General features: G+C 35.7%; 1 pseudogene; it reads left to right on the top strand.

Annotated features, from left to right (window-relative positions):
* Nucleotides 1-1,865: 1,865 nt before the first annotated feature.
* On the top strand, nt 1,866-6,891 carry LOC148210227 (uncharacterized; annotated as a pseudogene).
* Nucleotides 6,892-12,824: the final 5,933 nt, after the last annotated feature.

Raw genomic sequence — 12,824 nt, 5'->3', positions numbered from 1 at the left:
TCGCGTCTCGACTCTTGATTCGACGACAGACCCATAACAAGATATGCTGGTCCAGATAACTAGATTTCTTAGATGTATCAAGGTTCGACTTTCATAATTCCTAGAATGATCTAGATTCAACTTCTATAAATAGGGAAGCAAGTCAAACTCTAAAGGTACGCGTAAATACCCTACTCTCTACACTCTACTACTTTGATACTAACTTAAGCATCGGAGCCCACGTGGCAGAAGCCATCGAGAACACCTTGACCGATAAAGAAAAAGCACTCAGCCAGCATGAGCATGCAGATGAATCGTAGAAACGTAATGAAAAACGGAAAAATAGGGGATAAGATCTCGAAGAAACCATAGATCAGGCAGATTCGCCATTTGTGGAGGAGATAATGATAGAGAAAATCCCTCCCAAGTTCAAACTCTCTACTATAAAACAATACGATGACTCAACAGATCCTATCAACTATCTATGCACATATAGGGAATGACTCTACGGAATAACAAAGGCAATCAGGTGTAGAGTATTTTCTTTCACGTTAACCGGCACAACCCACATATGGCTTCGACAAGTGAGGAGAAAGTCAATCTTCTCCTTTAGAGAACTTGTCATGACATTTATCACGCAATTCATTGGAGGGTGGAATAGGAATCGACATGTGACCTACCTCCTTACTGTTAAAAAAAAATGAACGGAGAGCCTTGGAGGATATGTGGCTCGCTTCAACGAAGAAAAATTACTAGTCAAAGATCTTACCGACGAAATATTGCTACTCGCTTTCATATCTGGGGTAAGAGATGGCGAACTATTGTTCTCCCTTGAAAAAAGGGCCCTAGCAACTTTCTCAGAAGCATTGAGTCGAGCTCAAAATATATAAGTGCAGAAGAACTACTTCATTCAAAATGGGATTTTGATAGAACTTAAGACCGATTAGATCAACGAGACCCCTAGAGAAATATACTCTAACGACAATCTCGTCCAAGCAAGAATTGGAAAGAGAAGCGAGTATTGCAGGGATGCTACTACACCACCTCAAGAGGACGCATGACAGCCTGACAAACACACATTACATGACAATATCTAATTTCTCTCATTTTTGCCTGGTTAATAATTTAGGTTTAATTTTTTTATAATTGCTTATATAGGTTATCATTTGCTTTGTTTCAAGTTATGTTTGATATATGTTTCAGAGAATATTTACTTGCTTTTGGTTAATTCTAGCATGTGAAGTTTAATTAATTCTTTACTACTTGAGCATTTATCTTTTATTCTAAATGAAAATTCCTCAAGTGGGGGCATGAGTGAGATAATCAACAACTAGTCAAAGAACTCATTGGGACAAACCTAGAAGCAGACCGATAAGCTAAAAGCCAATCAGTGAAACCCAGGGTATAAAACCATTTAGCAAAAGCCAAAATAGGTTAGAAACCCAAAGATGTTGATTAAATTCATGGTAAAAAACTGGCAGAAGCCAAATAGGTTAGAAACCCAAGGGTGCCTAAATAGGTTAGAAACCGAAGAGTAAACCTTGAGGTATAAAAGCATGGGTAAAAACCAAATAGGTTAGAAATCCAAGGATGGTATCACTGGCCCAACTAAAAGTTGGATCCCAATGCCAAAAATATAACGGTTAAAACTAACCGTATAGCAGAGACCAATAAACTTGACTACAGCCAACTACGAAAAAAGAGAATGGGGGCTAGGAAATGCCGGCTCGTAAGACGACGGCCGACAACGACAAAAGGAGGAGGGAGGGGCTATTCCACAAAATAGCCATTCATGTAACGGACGAGTGACAAGTACTCTCAACATAAAAGTCCAAGCATTTTGTTTATACGTATTGCCTTATACATTAAGAGTGGGGGCTACTGTTATGGGAAGAAAGAGGAGATCCAGTGAAGCGAAAGAAGACCGGAGGACAGCCAAGAGAAGGCATGAACCAGAAGGGGGTCGGTGCTCGGCGACCCAAGCCTGCCCCCGACCGACCACCAGGGTTCGGCGTCGAGACCTTCTCGGCACCGAGCAGTTCTCGGGCCCCCAGCTAAAAACTCTAGAGACCTGACTCGACCGCGATGCATGCTAGCCCGAACCCATCGTGTCCTGACTCTTGATCCGACGACAGGCCCATAACAAGATTCGTTGGTCCAGATAACTAGATTTCCTAGATGTATGTTTCAGGATTCGACTTCCATAATTCCTAGAGGGATCAGAATTCAACCTCTATAAATAAGGAAGTAAGTCAAACCATAAATGTATGCCTAAATACCCTACTCTCTACACTCGACTACTTCAATACTAACTTAAGCATCAGAGCCCGTGTGGCAGGAGCCACACCGGTCTTATGGTTATTTTGTTTTACAGGTCACGTCAATCACTCTCATATTTAGAAGATTGGTGAAAATTTGGAGGAATCCTAAGCAGCCAAATTTCTGCATCAACAATTCTTAATTGTTGAAATATGATGCCAAAAACGTTGTTGGAGGAATGTCTCGAGTTCCACATTTCTCATCCCTCCAGTGAAGGCTACTTCCGTCTTGGAATTTAATTAAAGACATGAATGCAGAACTGAGAGGAATTGAAGAGCGAAAGTACTTCAAAGATTGAAAAGATAAGGTTTTTTTTAGTTGATAAATGTTACGTTGCTTGATGAGATCAAAGTACTTAGTGAGTCGTTAAGCCACCTAAAAAGAAGGAGATAAAATATTTCAAAATTTTCATCTCAAAATTTTTAGAAAAAAACCAAAATTTTTATTTTTATGCATATGTGAATATCTCACATTAATTTAGCTTTAAATTCAGATCAAAATTTAGAAATAAATTAATGTGAGATATTTCAATAAAATAGTCCAGTTCTTTATGATAAGTTAGTTATTAATATATATATATATATATATATATATATATATATATATTATAAAAGATTAAATAAAAAATTTTCGAACTGTGGTTGGAAAAACAAATTCAAACTAAGGGGTAATAGAATGAAGCAAGAGTTACCATATTGGGCAGGCTTTAGGAATGAGCGTAAAAAACGAATGTGAATAAATTTAGCATTTGAATAATTATTTCCCATCGAAGTTATCAATGAAGATAACTTTGAATTGAATACCAACGCTGCTGTGTTGGTAGCCCTTGGAGCAGCCTCGGGTGGTACCACTGCTTAGAGTTCTCTGCGATGGAACGTAGCTGATTGCCAGTAAGCTCAAGACTCCGATCCATCTTCCTCGGATCAAAGATTGAAATGATCATAAAACAAATTTTATTGGTCAAAACTAACCACATCAGTTTAGAAAATTAAGGTTAATTAATAAAATAAATAATCAAGTAGTTAAGATCAAGTAAACACCATCCTTCTACATCAATTTAGAAAACAAAGACTCAAAATATGATCACAATACAAAATTCACATCAATTTTGAAAATAGAACACTCACAATATATCACAATACAAAAATTATGGGTTAAAACTAACCACATCAATTTAGAATTCCAAGTTAATTAATAAAAAATAAAAAATCGAAAAGTAATACAATTTTTTTCCCATATCTTAGGATTTTTAACTAGCCTTGTGTTCCTCTCAAGGGATTGAAGATTTTATAGTTTAATTTTTATGTTTTAAGGATCATCTCTTGGGTTGAACGTTTTCAAAATTTGTTAAATTATATTTCAATTTAAATCAACATAACCTGTTTGTGATAAAAACAATTAAATCTAAAATAAGAAGTCTAAAATTAGTTAAGATGATGAAAACAACAATAATTGGGATAAATACAAATATTAAATATATTTTTATATAAATCCAAAAATAGTTAAGAAAATACAACAATCATTCCATGTAAATTTAGAAAATAGAACACTCAGAATATGATCACAGTAAAAAAGATTTACATCAATTTAGAAAACAGAACGCTCATATTATATCATTGTACAAAAATTATTAGTCAAGATAACCATATTAATTTAAAAATCCAATAAGAAATCTAGAAGTAGTTAAGATCATGGAAACAATGAGAGGGATAAATAGTAACATTAAATATAATTTTATACTTTACCTCTTCACAACTAAAATTAATTTTTGTATTCACCAATCTTCGTTTTGCCATGCTTCAATGTTTCTCTTATGAAGAACAAAAATTTTTAATTTACACCCTTTTCGGAAAAGTATGGGTTCTTTGATAAAAGAAGAGATTTCCATAGACATTTTGGAAGAAAGCAAATAATACAAAATTTGATGTAGTACTTAAGTTTTCCTTTTTCTTTTTTTTTTTAATAAATTGTTTGTAAAGGAATAGACGCATTATTTCGTCAAACAATCACACTTATTGATCGATCACACCTATATGGGAAAGGACGTATTCAAGGGTGGATCCACGTAGAGGCCCTGCCCCTTGGCCCGAATTTGTTTTAAATATAATGTATTTCTTATATATAATAATCCTTAAAAAAAATAAATATAATATACATGGATTACATTATCCAAATATTTGTTGTTGTTCAGTTGACTAAAGAAACACAGAAATTTAGAATATTACATCGAGAGCCCAGGATCGATTTAGTTTATTTTCTTTTACGTGTTTTCCATCCATTTTGGACTTAGCCCATTACCAAACCCTAAAAATAAACTTAAACAAGTAAAAATAAATTTAGCCGCCAAGGATATATCACATTACCCCAGATATCATTTATTTTTTTATTTGCATACCGAATTATTGATAAATAAACTAATCTTTTACTTTTGTATTTACATTGTTGATTTTTTTTTCTTTATAAATTTTAGAGTTAAATTCAAATGACGAGTTTTTTTTGTTAGAAAGTGAGAATATAAAATTGGCACGTAAGCTTCCAATTTCTTTTAGACTTTTAGTTTTATCTTCTGATTAGCTTCCGATTTCTTTTAGACTTTTAGTTTTATTTCTTATGATTGTTAAATTTATGTTTTAATTCTGAAATATTTTTCTATTAATGGTTTGTAGATTTAATTTGAAATCAATATGGAGAAATATTAAAAACAACAATTGAGTCATCATCATGTAGAAGTTGATTTAGGAGAATTACCTGCACATTCTGGTCAAGACCTAAAATTTCTGATTACAATTGTAATGTTCAAGATCAAGTTCGTAGAGCTAATTTACAAAAGGGTCCTAGTCAGCTGCGAAATCATATTTTTCCATTCAAGAAATTTGGACAGAAGTCAAGACGATTTAATCCAGCTTGGTTCAATGAATATTTTAATTGGTTAGAATATAGTATTTCAAAGGATGCTGCATTTTGTTTATGTTGCTACTTATTCAAACCAGAAGTTTGTGAACAATCAGGAGGTGATCATTTTATTGGTGAAGGATATTCTAACTGGAATAAAAAAGATAAATTGCAAACTCATGTTGGTGGTCCTAATAGTGCACGTAATCAAGCTTGCGTTAAATGTGAGGCTCTTTTGAAACAAAAGCAACATATTGAGACGTTTTTTAATAGGATGTCAGATCAAGCACAAGTTGAATATCGAAATCGATTAGGTGTATCAATTGATTGTATTAAGTTTTTATTACGACAAGGGCTTCCATTTTGTGGACATGATGAGACAGATGATTCAAAAAATCAGTTTAATTTTTTGAAATTTTGCGATGGCTATGTGACCACAACAAGGATATTGAAGTTGTGACTTTGAAAAATGCTCCAGACAATTTGAAATTGATTGCACCCGATATTCAAAAGGATATTGTGAATTGTATTGCAGTAGAAATTGTGAATGCAAATAAGAGATATGAGTGATAAGTTATTTTCTATTTTTATTGATGAATCCAAAGATATATTTTCAAAGGAGCAAATGTCAGTTGTATTGCGATATGTGGACAAAAGTCATGTGATTGACGAACGATTTGTTGGAATTATACACGTCGCCAATACAAATTCTCTATCACTTAAGGAAACTATTGATGAATTTTTTCCTCAACATGGGTTAAGCATTGCTAGTTTGCGAGGACAAGAATACGATGGAGCAACTAATATGCAAGGTGAGTTTAATGGATTGAAAGCACTTATTTTGAAAGAAAATGAATGTACTTTTTACCTTCATTATGTTTCTCCTAAGCTTCAATTAGCTCTTATAGCTACTGCAAAAAATCATGTAGAATTGTTGGTTGATTTTATTGTTACAAATTTAGTGAATGTTATTGGGGCATCAGCAAAACGTCGTGATATTCTACGAGAAAATCATAGTATGACAATTTTTGAAGCTTTGGACAGTGGTGAACTATCAACTGGTCGAGGATTAAATCAAGAGACAATGATTAAACGACCAGGAGATACATGGTGGGGATCACATTACGGTGCTTTATTGAGTATTACCCGCTCATACTCAGATAGCGTTGCTGCCAACGGGCAGCCGGCGGTGCCGCCTCCTGTAGTCCTCTGATGGGAAATCTGTGGAGAGCGTCTGTTGTCTTTGTAGAGCAACAGTACGATCTTGGACTGGCCCCAAGGATGGAATCTTTTTTAGACCCTCTCGTTCGGCCACTCCTTCTGAGGAGGCCCTATTTATTGGCCCATTACTTGAGATAATATTTTCATCAGTAGTTGATATACTTGAGACAATTGTAGAAGGTGGAACAAATTTAGAACAGAAATATGAAGCAGAGATTCTAATAAGTTCAATCCAATAGTTCAACTTTGTTTTTCATATGCATTTTATCAAAATCATCTGGAAATCACAAATGATGTATCTCAAACATTACAAAGAAAAGATCAGGATATTGTGAATGCCATGAGTTTAGTCAGAATTTGTAAAGAATATTGCAAACATTGAGGGAGTCTGGTTGGGATTCATTGCTGGATCAAGTTTCTACTTTTTGTGATAAACATAATATTCAAGTTTTTAAGATGGATGATATGTTCTTGATTTGATGACGACATTTTTTCTCGCTTCCTCTCCTTCCTTTCCAAATCGAAATTCTCTCTCCTCTCTCTTTTGCACCGCCTCCGCTCGCCCCTCCTCTTCCTCGCCGTCGTCTTCCAACTTGATCCCACATGGTCGCCGTTGGCCATGTGATTCTGGTGGCTCTCCATCGCTTCTACCTCGCCGTCCTCCTCGCCTCTACCTCGCTGGCCTCCTCCACCTCGCCGTTGGCCACATGATTCCGGTGGCTCTCCACCACTTCTACCTCGCCGGCCTCCTCCGCCTCTACCTCGTTGGCCTCCTCCACCTTTACTTCACATTCTGTTGCTGCTCGCTACACGATTTTGGTGAACTTTGTGCGTTACAAGGTTGGTATACTTCAAACAAGTGAACATTATTTTATTTATTAATTTAGGAGATTTTTGTTGGACTTTGTATCTGATCTATTGCTGGGTATCTAGTGTTTGAGTTCTGATATTTTATCTCAATTCACTTTTTCTTCTGAAAATTTATGTGTCCTTGTTTCAGTTTTGATATTTTGTTTTTGGGTTCTGTTTACAATTTTTTAAATTGATGGAATTCAAGTAAAATGTGTGGTGTGTCGTGGCAGAGAATTCTTCTCCATTCTTATTTTTTGTTTCTTGGATTGGAGATTTTTTATGCTTGTAGGAAGTTATGGGATATCACAACTTTGAAAGGAATTGAAGAAAGTTCATCAATTGAAAATATTGCTTGGGAAAGTTTGAGATTTAATTTGAACTAATTTCAAAAATTTTCTCTCTGTGTCTGTTTAACCAAACAAAACTCAGTTTTCTTAGATAATGTTTTCAGAAAACCAAATTGGAATGAGAATGATTAAGCAGGAGAGTATATGAGATTGGCCTTTCATGAGCTTTCTTATGAGTTTATTGTCCTAGTAATGAAGTCCAAGCCAATTTCAAAATGTTGGGAAATTTGGCTGTGGTATATAGATGGATTTAGAGGTCTTTCAATTCACTATTTCTTTTGAGTTGAGTGGTATATGGACTGTTCTTTTCGGGGAACCAAACCAAGTATATGATGTTGCAAAATAGTGACTTAGGAGAGGACCAATTTTTTAAAAATGCAATTATAAGAGAGAGAGGCAGAGATAGTAACAACTTCCAAACAGTTTTTGGTGAGTTCTTGAGATTGAGATCTAAATTGATTAATTACTTCTCTTGAAGAGTCCAAATCTCTATATTATAGAATTTAATTTTGATGGCCAATCATAGGAGTCTTTGTTCGTTCCTTTAGAAATTAGTTGGAGGTAATGTAAAAAATTGATGATATCTGTTTGCATAATTGTGGAACTGATACCCATATCAATTTTTACGTGCTATGAATATGACATTGAAACGAATAGATAGAATACGTTGCTTTATGAGATTTTATGATTGCATAGTTTTAGAATTACTTTTGTTTTATTCTTAAGGAGAAATTTAGCATTAATTCTTCTAAGTCGCTCTTAGGAACTAACTGAAGTATGTTTGTGAGTAGAAGAAATATTTGTTAGGAATTATTTATCAGCCATGAATCTTTTTTAATCACAATGTCATAAAAAATGAAGGTGATAAACCCATTGTTGGAATCACGCGAGGTCTTGGGGAAACAAATTCTTGACAAGAGTCATCGAGCGTGCAACGGTAGTAACTAGAGTTGATGCAATTCGATGCAACCATGATGGAAACATATTTTGTAACATTGGTTCAGATGGAGATGAAGAATGTTATTTGTAAATTTAGAAAGAAATTTAGTTGTTTTATATTTTCAGAAACTTGTAAATGTTTTGAATGACATATATTGTTTAATTAAATTTACATTATAATTCAAGCAATTTGTCTATTTGAACTTTTTAAATTTAGCAATGAATTTTGAGGTTGATTCAAAGTTGGGTGGAAATTAAGGTTTGCAAATAAGGAAAACTAAAATGAAAAAAAATAAAAATTAAAACATTTAAAACGAAATAATTAAATAAAAACAATAAAAATAATAAAAATGCAACGAAATAACATTTTTGTCGCAAAGCCAAAAGTCGACGAAAATGCTATTTTGTCGCTAATAAAAATATGCGACGAAATCTATTTTTGTCCCAACTTTTGCTATGAAAGCGTATTTCGTCGCAAAATGCGACGAAAATGCGCGATTGTCGCCAAAAGCCTTCAGCGACTCACTTTCAGCGACAAAATTTGCGACGAAAGGCGTTTTGTCGCTAATAACCTTCTGCGACATATTTTTCTTTTCACGAAATTTTTCGTCGTTGAAAGTCCTATTTTTTGTAGTGATCAATGATCTTGCAGTAAAAATGGTCATGACAAATACAGATAAGGCATATCCATTAGTTTATCGATTGCTCACCTTGACATCGATTTTACCTGTTGCAACAACTACTGTAGAGAGAACGTTTTCTGCTATGAATATTGTGAAGACTCGATTGCGTAATTGAATGGGAGATCAATGGATAAGCGATAGTCGCATAACATATGTTGAGAAAAATTTATTAGATAAGTTAGATAACAACGTTATCATGAATCCATTTCAGAATATGAAAAGTCGTAAAAGACAGTTGTAATGTTATTCAATTAGTTCATTTATGAACCTATGAACATTTTGAATTTTTTTTTATTGTAGATTATTTTATTAAATTTTTATGTGTATTGTGCCCCTGAATGAAATTCTTGGATTTGCCATTGACAGTTGTAATGTTATTCCATTAGTTCATTTATCAACCTATGAACATTTTGAAATTTTTTATCGTAGATTATTTATTAAATTTTTATTTGTATTCTGCCCCCTAATGAAATTCCTGGATCCGCCATTGGACGTGTTGCTTCTCTAAATAAACATCTCATTGAAACAATAGTATCTTATGTATCTTCCATTTTTCCATCAAAACTAAGGTAGGAAGTAGAGATGTTGTGTTTTATAAAATTGATTGATATTTGAAGCCCCAAACAACAACAATTGCCACCATTTTTCTTCATAAATCACAATTGCATTCTTGAACCATTTCACTCCATTAATTGATTTTGAAAGCACAAGTCCTTGAGGATTCGACCTTGAATTACTCCCAAGTATTTTGTGGCCGCGTACGCTTGCACGTGTCTCTTCTCTTTTTATGGTAGTGAAAGTTCCAACATAGATCAAGATGCACCAATGCTCAGGGTATTGGAAGTAAAGAAGAAAGCTCAAGGGCTATTTTCATTCATCAATAATCCAACCTCTCAAATGTACAAGAAGAAGCCTATAAATAGGCAACTTGATTTTCCCTAAAATAAAAGGAAAAAGACTTTAACTAAATCTAGACTAAACTAGTTACAATAGAGCATAACTAAGTTGTAAAATTGAGGGGGCTTCTTTAAATGGGGATCTAAAGTGCATAAAAACCCCATTCTTTGTCCTAGGACCTGTTAAATAAATTATACATGAAGTCCAGAAGAAAGTTACAAGATTAATTACATGAAAACACTACTTTAAGACTCAAACCCTAAATAACCCCTAAATTGGAGCTCTCATGTTTGGTGTCTTCATGTTCCCTTGAAGTTTGTTTCTCTACATGTTCTACTTCCTCATGAAACTTGATAATCCACACGTTGAAGTGGAGACCCCCTTCTTTTTTCGGTTGACCCTCATTGCATGATATGCGTTGCTTGAAGCATATAAAAAAGGTTCGTTTTGATCAGTAAGGTTAAAAGGTGCCAGACGCATAGTTCCTTGTGGGAATCTGTTAGTTTTTTTCAAGTTTGACCACGTTTTATCCCAAAATACCCTACATTGCAAATTGATAACTCTCCATAAAGAGTGTTTTGTGGCATAATCTGGGTAATAATGACGTGTAAATGTGAGAGTCCTTGTCGAATTAGCGAGAAATCAATAGAAATTATCAAGCTTGAGTTCCGTGCCGTTAGAATTCTTAATATCTGTAATTTGATTGAAGTTGAAGTTAATTTTTAATGCTTCTGAACAGGAATTGAAGAATCTGGGATGACTATGCAGGACCCTAACTGAAAGAGTTGTGATGCTGGAGCCTGGTGTCTGTCGGATGCTCTAGCACATGTGACTGTGTAGTAATTGATTTGCACTAGTTTTACCGTGTTCGTATAGCTTCAAGGTGCTACCCTAATTTTAAGGGCCCGATATAAATAGCAGAATAATGCCCAGCCGCAACAGAAGCCCTAATACAGAATCTCAAGTTGGGCATCGAAATTAGAGAACACTCCCTACCTTTTCTCATCGAAGAAGGAGTTGAAGGATGTTGACTGATTCTCCTTGGCGTCATCATCTTACTGCTGAGGAAGCTTCCATTTCTCCGCTGTCTTATTCACCGATGGAGCCCATTTCTCTTTTACCTACTCTTCTCTTTTCTTTCATTATGAACTAAACCCCACCTTCGGGCGGGGGGGGGGGGGGGGGGGCTGGGCTCGCTTGAGGCTTGTTGCTTGTTGTGTTTTAGTGACATTAAATACTATTTTTGTAAAGGCCCAGATTTATGGCACGGTCCACGAAGTAACGGTCCTATATAGCTTACTGAACCCTCCCGTTTAAAGTGATGAAAAGTAATGTTCCTCTAATGCAACATAAAAAAAATGGAGATACACAATACTAGAATAACTAGGAGATAAACCCCGCCTCAGTGGTCAGGTCTCCAATCAATAATATAATCATTTTGACTCGTAATCCCAACACGACAGAAATTCAAAAAAAAAAAAAAAAACAGAAACAAATACCCATAAAGCAATAAGAGAAGGTGTCTTTGGCGTTAGCCCAATGTCTAATTCCCCTTTTTATTTCATAGTGGTGGAATCTTAACGATGTCTGCATTGCACGACATTATTCCCTAGCCTAACCGACACAGCTAGTGGTCCATTCTCTAGTCTAACCGACACAGCTAGTGATCTCGTCTCAGTCAAACCTCCTCCACGTCATCACCACGGCCGGCCCGGTTCACACCTGAAACAATAAGGTAGGGGGGGTGAGTACATAATTACTCCGTAAGTAGCCCACCATAACTAGACATCACAACATGCTCGTCAACACAACCACATCAAAGACAATAGCAGAACAAACAGATAGGCAACATGAGACAATAACAATGGATTAACAATACATACAAGCATCCCAACGCCTAGACTCCCGGGACCCCCACACTATGTTAGTACTCCAAGTCTAACTTTTCGAGGCGTAACGGCTCTTGACATTTATTCCCAAGATACCGATCTTTCTCCACCACGCTTGGTGCTCGACCTTGCCTTTTATCCCCAAGGTCTAGAACTATTACCCTTTAGCACCCCCTTCGCGTTAGGCCTCCGAGTCTAACCCCTCGAGTCGTTCTGGCCCTTGACATTTATTCCCAAGGCCCCAATACTTTTCTTCAGAACCTAAGGTTCGACCTTGCCATTTATTCCCAAGGTCTAGAACTATGCACCAGTCCTTGACATTTATTCCCAAGGTACCGATGACTACCCGGCGTATTGGTTCTTGACATTTATTCCCAAGACCCCAATACCCCTCCATTGAAACCTGATGTTCGACCTTGCCATTTATTCCCAAGGCATCCACTCAAGCTTTGAACAACCATACGACTAACCAGCATCTCCAGTTCAGACACCTCACAGATCAACAAACCACTAACCCGACCCGTCGCTCGTGTTAATCCCCACTAACCTTCCAAGGTCAACCTATAAGTAAGTCTTCCACACTTCAATTCACAACTCAAATTTCTTTTTACCAGCAAACTCTCCTTCGTACCAACAATACATCAACTCAACAACTTCCAACAAAGTAATATAAAACTATATGACGGGCTAACAACACATGCATTTCGTCCCTGACACGTTTACAACGTCATGGTTTAGCTACCTCTAAGTACAATAATCAGGACCCAACCAAACACAACCAACAACACGAAAACGTGAATTCTCAT

Source organism: Momordica charantia (genome assembly GCF_013281855.1).
Source record: "Momordica charantia cultivar OHB3-1 chromosome 7 unlocalized genomic scaffold, Mcharantia_2.0 BLBB01000007.1, whole genome shotgun sequence".
Classification (NCBI taxonomy): domain Eukaryota; kingdom Viridiplantae; phylum Streptophyta; class Magnoliopsida; order Cucurbitales; family Cucurbitaceae; genus Momordica; species Momordica charantia.
This window is presented reverse-complemented; position numbering and strand designations above follow the sequence as displayed.